We start from the raw sequence: 8,797 nt of genomic DNA on the forward strand, positions 1-8,797 counted from the left end.
TGCAAATATGGAAAGCTAATGCAAAATTGTATATACTTAAAAGGAAACAATAGTAGAAGTATCATCTCTGTGCAGTGGGAGCTTGTCTTTCCCTTGATGGAAACTCAACTCCTATTAAGGAAATTATGCGTGAGCATTGATGAGAGAATAGATGCCATGTGTTTGATACCTTATTGAAAACAGAAGCAGAAGTTGGGTAGTGGGCAAAGCCAGCTGCATTTTGGGTTTGTCAAAGTTTTTTTAATTTTTTTAAGGGTGTGTGTGAAGGGATCTAACAAACCCCGAATGTATTTTACAAGCTCTTCTTCTGTTCACTTTTAAATTGATGCGTATTTCAAGGAAAATTAAATTCACATGTTTTTGGTTTGTTTACTGTTAACTCACCAAAGCATTGTTGTTCAAGAGACATTTGATGTTCAAGAGCCCTTTCTAAATTCAGATTCTTTGAAACAAGAAGTCCCATTTGAATAACTGCGGATTAGTATTTAGTTTTTACCCTTTATATCTAATAATAATAATGATAATAATGGCATTTATTAAGTGCTTACTATGTGCAAAGCACTGTTCTAAGTGCTGGGGAGGTTACAAGGTGATCAGGTTGTCACACAGGGGGTTTACAGTCTTAATCCTTATTTTACAGATGAGGTAACTGAGGCACAGAGAAGTGAAGTGACTTGCCCAAAGTCACACAGCTGACAATTGACATAGCTGGGATTTGAACCCATTACCTCTGACTCCAAATCCCGTGCTCTTTCCACTGAGCCACACTGCTTCTCTAATGACTAAAGACTCCATAGCAATAGTTTACCTCAACTCTATGAGGTGAGGTTAGTGTTATCATATTTATTTTACAGATTATAATTCAAAGGAGGAGAAAGGGTCATGGTTTTTTAATGCTATTTGTTTAGTGTTTACTATGTATCAAGCACTGTACTAAACCCTGGGAAAGATACAAGATAGTCAGTTTGAACACAGTCCACATCCCAAGTGGGGCTCACGGTCTCAATCCCCTTTTACAGTGAGGCAACTGAGGCACAGAGAAGTTGAGTGACTTGTCACTCAGCAGACAAATGTTGTAGCAGGGCTTAAAACCGAGTTTTTTGTCCCCAAGGCTGTGCTTTTTCCACTCTGCCCCATTGTTTCTTTATATATGGAATGGATTGGATTCCAGTTCCACAGACCAAGCACTGACTTGTTTCTATCATATATATGTATTTGAGTACATATAGTTTAGGAGATCTGATCTTCTTGTATTCCCTGTCTATGCTGAGGATAAAGTTTAGTTGTTGTTGTTGTCTTATGCTGTCGAGTTGTGTCCGACCTTTAGCGATGCCATGGACACATATTTCCCAGAACACCCCACCTCCATCTGCAATCGTTCTGGTAGTGTATCCGTAGTTTTCTTGGTAAAAATATGGAAGCAGTTTACTAGAGCTGGCTGGGATCTCCTCACCGACCACACAGCCATCTTGTGTTTTCATCCCTCACCAGCTCCAGGGTTATGGATCTAACAGTGATACTTGATAGGTTATTATTACATATATATATATATATATATATATATATTAGTCATTTATTTATATAGCTAGATATAGCTAATATATATAGGTGTTTACACACACACATTCCCTTCAAAGCCCTACTGAGAGCTCACCTCCTCCAGGAGGCCTTCCCAGACTGAGCCCCCTCCTTCCTCTCCCCCTCAACCCTCCCCATCCCCCCCCCCCACCTTACCACCATCCCCTCCCCACAGCACCTGTATATATGTATATATGTTTGTACGGATTTATTACTCTATTTATTTCTTTATTTTATTTGCTCATATTTATTCTATTTATTTTATTTTGTTAATATGTTTTGTTTTGTTGTCTGTCTCCCCCTTCTAGACTGTGAGCCCTCTGTTGGGTAGGGACCGTCTCTCTGTTGCCAACTTGTACTCCCCAAGCGCTTAGTACAGTGCTCTGCACACAGTAAGTGCTCAATAAATACGATTGGATAAATGAATGAATTGCCTGTTTCCACGCAGTAAACCTGAGTCTCCATCCTTGATTCTCTCCCATGCCACTCCTGCCCAGCACAGGTGAGTTTTGACTTCTAGCAGATTCCCTTCCACTCACTAGCCACTACCAAGCTAGGAATAGAATGGATATGCCTCTGCTTGACTCTCCCTCCCGTAGTGGAGTCTGGTAGAGTACTGGAAACTCTCCAGGTGTGACTCTGAGAGGTGAAAGCTTGGTAAAGACCTCAAATAAACTTCATTTTCTCCCAGCAAAGATGCTGAGGACATAAGCTATACATCATGTAGCATCACTGACTATTACATTATTCATTCATCCATTCAATCGTATTTATTGAGCGCTTACTGTGTGCAGAGCACTGTACCAAGAACTTGGGAAGTACAAATCAGCAACATATATTATATTAATGGGAATACTTAGAATACAATAAGTGAGGCTCTTTACATGGGGTGATTCATTAAGAAAACAAACTCATTTACTCACAGTTCTCAAAGAACTAGGCCAACATATAGCTTCAAGCTTTAATAATAATATTAATGATGGTATTTGTTAAGCACTTACTATGTGCAAAGCACTGTTCTAAGCACTGGGGAGGTTACAAGGTGATCAGGTTGTCCCACGGGGGGCTCACAGTTTTTGTCCCCATTTTACAGATGAGGTAACTGAGGCCCAGAGAAGTTAAGTGACTTGCCCAAAGTCACACAGCTGACAGTTGGAGGAGCCTGGATTTGAGCCCATGACCTCTGACTCCAAAGCCCGGGCTCTGAAGCCATAATCGGAGGAAGAGTCCTACGTACTGCAACACTTTGCATTAAGTGAAATTGGACTGAATGGTCTCATTCCCCAGCCCATCCTATGTCTCTCTGAGCTTGAACTCAGCTGAATTTTTTTCATAAAAAAGAGTATGCTTAAGTTGCAAGTATTGGGGAAGGAAATTTTATGTCCATGTGGTGAAAAATGATTGCAGGTTTGGAATTCTTCATTATCAAATAAGTACTATTTGGTGGCCATTTCAGGTATAATGATGGAGTAGATTGGGAGCAATGATTAGACAACCAACTAAATATTGGACAAGAATGGGACAAAGACATGAATCGTCCTCCATCCTTATTTTGTTCAATGCGAAACCTAATCAAACATTTATTACCTTTCAACCCAAAGAGTAGATATCCTGTTGATAGTTCCAAATAATCAAATGAGGTGAACTGAACATTCCTGATGAACAAAGTTCAGCAGGGTGGGAGAAACATGTTAAAAGAAATCAGGCACCAAAATCAATTAATCATTCAATAGTAATTTTTGAGTGTTTATTGTGCCGAGCGCTTGGGAGAATACAATAGAGTTACTAGACATCATCCCTGCCCTCAAAGACCTTCCAATATAATGGAAAAAAACAGACATTCAAACTATAGGTAGGAAGAAGCAGCAGAGTTCAGGTATACCCATAACTGTTCTGTGGGGATCATGTAAGTGTTTAGGAGGTGAAGGCTCAAGGGTATAGTTGATGCAGTAGGAGGGAACAGAAAGTGGAAATATGAGAAGGAAAGCTTCCTGAAGGAGATGTGGTAATAATAAATAATTTTGGTAGTCGTTATGTCCTTACTATGTGCCAAGCATTGTTCTAAGCACTGGGGTAAATACAAGTCAATTGGGTTGGACACAGTCCTTGTCCCACATGAGGTTCGTTCGGAGTCTCACTCCCCATTTTACAGATTCATTCATTCATTCAATCGTATTTATTGAGCACTTACTGTGTGCAGAGCACTGTACTAAGAGCTTGGGATGTACAAGTTGGCAACATATAGAGAGGGTCCCTACCCAACAGTGGGCTCACAGTCTAGAAGGGGGAGACAGAGAACAAAACAAAACATATTAACAAAATAACAAAATAACAAAATAAAATAAATAGAATAAATATGCACAAATAAAATAGAGTAATAAATATGTACAAACATATATACATATATACAGGTGCAGTGGGGAGGGGAAGGAGGTAAGGCGGGGGGTGGGGAGGGGGAGGAGGGGGAGAGGAAGGAGGGGGTAACTGAGGCTCAGAGAGGTGAAGTGACTTGCCCAAGGTAACACAGCAGAAAAGTGGCAGAGCTGGGATTAGAACCCATGACTTTCTGACTCTGAGGCTCGTGCTCTATCCACTTTTCCTGGCTACTTCAGTAGGACTTTGAAGATGGGAGAGTAGTGGTCTTCCAGATGTGAAAATAGTGGTCTGACAGATGTGAAGATGGAGGGCAGTCCAAGCAGGAAAAAGTGTTTGAACACAAAGGCAATGATGAGAAAAAAGAAAGCAAGGCATATTTAGTCTCCAGAAAGTTCCTGGTTCTACTGCCATCATCCTACTAATATAAATGATTATTACAGTGCTCTGCACATAGTAAGCATTCAATAAATATCACAGATTGAGATCGTGGGTGGATCAACGGTACTTATCAAGTGGTTGCTGTGCTCAGAGCACTGTACTAGATGCTTGGGAGAGTACGATATAATAGAGTTGGTAGATGGGAGAAGCAGCGTGGCTCAGTGTAAAGAGCCCAGGCTTGGGAGTCAGAGGTCATGGGTTCAAATCCCAGCTCTGCCAATTGTCAGCTGTGTGATCTTGGGCAAGTCACTTAGCTTCGCTGTGCCTCAATTACCTCGTCTGTAAAATGGGGATTAAGACTGTGAGCCCCACGTCAGGCAACCTGATCACCTTGTATCCTCCCCAGCGCTTAGAACAGTGCTTTGCACAATGTAAGCACTTAACAAATGCCATTATTATTATGATGATATATATGATTTCTACCCTCCAGGAGATTACAATCTAGTGGATTGTTTGGAGAACCTGCCCTTGAAACTACTACTCCTGTCAATGATGCAGGATCAGCAGGAACAACAGAGAATCCAAAATTGAGAACCATAAGAAGGTATCAGAAACCATATCAAACACCTGTAGGAGCTAGTCTTTGGATACTGACCCTTCTAGCGCAGACTTCATTCTTCCAGCTTCAGGTCAAGAGCTAGGGGTTGGAGGTGGGAAAACTGGGGATGAGGCACAGTGAGAGGAGAGTGAGAGCTGGGGTGTGGTGGAGAAGAGAATGGGAATGAGCTGATAGAATTCCTTTAAGCCAATACTAAAGAGCTTCTATTTGAAGGAGAGAAAACTGGGTAACCCACTTATTCAAAAATAGTTTCCTATCAGAAACCAGATCATTGCTAATCGCCTGCTCTATTACTATTTATGTTGAGGATTACAAACTAGCAGACTTTCCCCAAAAGGTTACTCTTTAAGAATTGACCCAAATCATTTGCCCTGATTGGACTTCACTTTCATTATTCTATCTATTTTGTTAATGATGTGCATATATTGGTTCTGACAACTTTGACAACTGTCTACATGTTTTGTTTTGTTGCCTGTCTCCCCCTTCTAGACTGTGAGCCCGTTGTTAGGTATAGACCATCTCGATCTGTTGCCAACTTTTACTTCCCAAGTGTTAAGTACAGTGCTCTGCACACAGTAAGCGCTCAATAAATATGATTGAATGAATGGTGTCCCTTTAACAGACAACCCTAGCACATCCACCTGCTCCTAACTTTGCTCAAGAAGAGTACCACTTTAGGGAATGGAAGGGAATGGAATGGGTGGCGGAAGATATTTCTTCACAATCCATGAACAGCCTCTATGTCTTCCTCTGGGCCCATTTAAGAATTCCTCTAATTTAGGTTCTTTAACCAAGTTTTGATAAAGGAAAGATAACCCTAAAAATCCCCTGAATTCTTTTATACAGAGCAAATCCAGCAGGATATATCTCATTCTATAAACACAACCCCAATCTGGTCAGGAGTACCTAAAATCTTTTCACTAATCAGAATTTCAGGTTTCAAGAATGAGATAGATTCAGTACTATTTTCCCTCAGGCAGTAATTGCAAATGCTTATAAATTCTGCCAATGCAATGGCTTTGGATAAATCTCTTTCCCATTTTTTATTATTTTTTTTTTAGGTGAATCCCTTCAACTTCCCTTACTTGGTTATTAGGTGGGATTTTGTTGGATAAGACTCAGAGCACAACTTTCTATCCTTGCCTGAATTTCTGTTCGGATAGTTCTAAAAATGCTGACACACTATAAATTGAACTTAAGCTAGCAAAAGAAAGCTCTTTTCCATTATGAGGAGGCCAAATTGAAAACTGATTATTTGAAACCAGTACTCCATTTAGCACCATATTCAGCTGCCTCAGCAGGAAGAGCCTAGAATTGAATTGTTTACAGGTTTTCCCCAAACTCCATAGAAGATTTATGAGGGGAGACACATCCTCTATCATGCCTCAGTCAAGACAGAGAGAGGTTAATATGTGCTGCAGTATGCCAACGGGCATGGCCTGTGCTTCTGACAGTCCCAATTTCTTCTCCTCAGTGGTTTTGCAGGGAGTGGAGCCAGTTTTAAAATCCACAGATTTTCTGGAATGGAACCCTCCTTCTCTATTTTGTTAGCTCTAAACTCTAGGGGATTCCCTTGAGGGTGATCTTAAAGCTTCAGGGGCACATTAATACAGTCCTCCCATTTCCACAGTTGTGGAAACCCAGTGGTAGAGGTGGTTGAAGTTGTTTTCCTCCTTGTCTTCCACATCAGTTGGTCTCTTGAGGAACCATCTACCCTTTCTTGAAGAAATTACTGCCCAAGAATAACCTCAACTCCTGTCTGGTGGTCCAGCTGAGAACCGAAGGTACATGAAGGGTGGTAACGTAATGATACTTATTATGCCAAGCTGGTGAAGCAAGCTTAACTGTGTAATAAAGTCTGTTGTAAACAGAGTTCACAACATTTAAAGAGAGAAAACCTTCTGAAAATCTTGCCTTATAGACCCTGAGAAATGATGATATGGCTGTGGTGGCTGTTTTCAAAATATGCACTAGCACTGAATTTGAGAGACTGTTCACCCTCTGGAGGGCAACGGTGTGAGAGAATGAATGAGCGGATCTAAAAATCCTCTTGGACTCTTTGCTCCACTGAAAAGAGCATTCTCCAACTCCTTGGAGGCTTCATTTCTTCATTTCCCTTGACCCATTTGAGTAAGTGTATAATTCTCTATCAAGCTGACTCCGTATCTGGATCTGAAAATCACATGTGCAACATGCAGACAGAAATATGTTTTTTAGTTAAAAGGAAGTGGAAATTGGACAAAGATCAAATCCTCATTGGAGCCCCGGGTTCTACTTTCCCCTTCTCTTATTATCCCACCTAATTGTTCCTTTGTAGTACTTTTTTGGGGGAAGGGTGAGTTTTAATCCAAGATCTGGGATTTTCTTTGTCTTTTAGCCCACATATAATTTGAACAACTTGGAGGTGACTTGAAGCCCATCAAAACTGGTAGTAAGCTGCAGAGTGGGAGGTATAACCACAACCCCAATCTGGTCAGTAGTACCTAAAATTTTTTCACTAATCAGAATTTCAGGTTTCAAGAATGAGATAGATTCAATACTATTTTCCCTCAGGCAGTAATTGCAAATGTTTACAAAATCTGCCAATGGAATGGCTTTGGATAAATCCTTTTCCTATTTTTTATTTTTATTTTTTTGAGGTGAATACCTTCAACTTCCCTTACTTGGTTGTTAGCTTAATACGCTATTATTTCATCCTTAAAAATGTCAATCCAGCATCAGGCCAAGCTGCTCAGAAACTTTGGCCAAATATGAATTACAGAAAATGTGTTTTCCCAAGGATTTCTCTCAAACCTTCGGAATTGTTCACGGCTATCAATTTTCCTCTCTCTTCTGAGAGTAACATTACTAAATATCTGGGGTCAAAATCTTGTTCTTCTTTCCCTCCTATTGCAGGTGAGTAGGAGTTTCTACGCTAGGGTGGCTGTGACTTTATGGAGCAAAATATTCCACCAAGCTCAGGATTCAGAGGTGAAAAGAACATTAGTAGTTCCACAATCAATCAAACAATCAATCAGTGGTATTTATTGAGTGCTTACTATATATAGGGCACTGTACTAAGATTTTGGGAGAGTATGGAACAACAGAACTAGCAGATAGTTTCCCTGACCTTAACAAGCTTACAGCAGTGAGAATCTAGTCATGATGACAAGCAATCAGTCTATGGTATTTATTGTATGCTTACTATGTTCAGAGCAGTGTAATTGGTAAACAAATAATCTTTAAAAAGCAAGGTTCTCCTTGAGCACTGAATTTGAAGACTTTCAGAAAAAAATCCAAATTTATTCTCCAGTTGACTCTTTCTATTCATAAACTTGATTAAGTCAAAAGCAAAATAGGGTCATTTCCTTGGTCTTCCGTTTTTAAAGAAAAAAAGCTGTTTTGTTGAAAGACTTTCCTTGGTTGAACCACCAATTTCATGAGCTGGGATCTTAGCTTCTCCTATCCTGCTAAGCAAGAACGATTGGTACTGCCTGGGAGGAATGCAGCAATCTAGCTAAGAGACAAAGAGCATATGCTGTCTCACTTGGGTATTTTTTTTTTAACATTTTCATGTAATTCGTCTCCCCCAACACAAACATTCCTAAGAATAAAACCTAGGAATTTCTTAGGTATGGCCAAAGCCAGAGGAAAAATACATTAAGAGCCCCATTTTCCTGAGCTCTGTGCCAGGCAGTTCTCGCCACTGAGGAGGAGAATAAAGAGTGAGGTGATTGAAACAGTACTGATATGTCTACACTGAGCAAGAGGACTTTTTTCTGAATAAAGCATTTGGGAATACAGGTCCATTTTTTACCATAATTCCTTCCAGGGAAACTACAAGCTCAGCTCCTAATGAGTTTTAAC

At 40.3% G+C, this 8,797-nt stretch overlaps 1 non-coding gene across 1 annotated transcript; it reads right to left on the reverse strand.

Annotated features, from left to right (window-relative positions):
* Nucleotides 1-2,090: 2,090 nt before the first annotated feature.
* Nucleotides 2,091-2,227, reverse strand: LOC119924549. Its single transcript, XR_005449257.1, has one exon. It is a non-coding gene; the product is annotated as a small nucleolar RNA SNORA7 (small nucleolar RNA).
* Nucleotides 2,228-8,797: the final 6,570 nt, after the last annotated feature.

This window comes from Tachyglossus aculeatus, chromosome 2, assembly GCF_015852505.1.
Source record: "Tachyglossus aculeatus isolate mTacAcu1 chromosome 2, mTacAcu1.pri, whole genome shotgun sequence".
Lineage (NCBI taxonomy): Eukaryota > Metazoa > Chordata > Mammalia > Monotremata > Tachyglossidae > Tachyglossus > Tachyglossus aculeatus.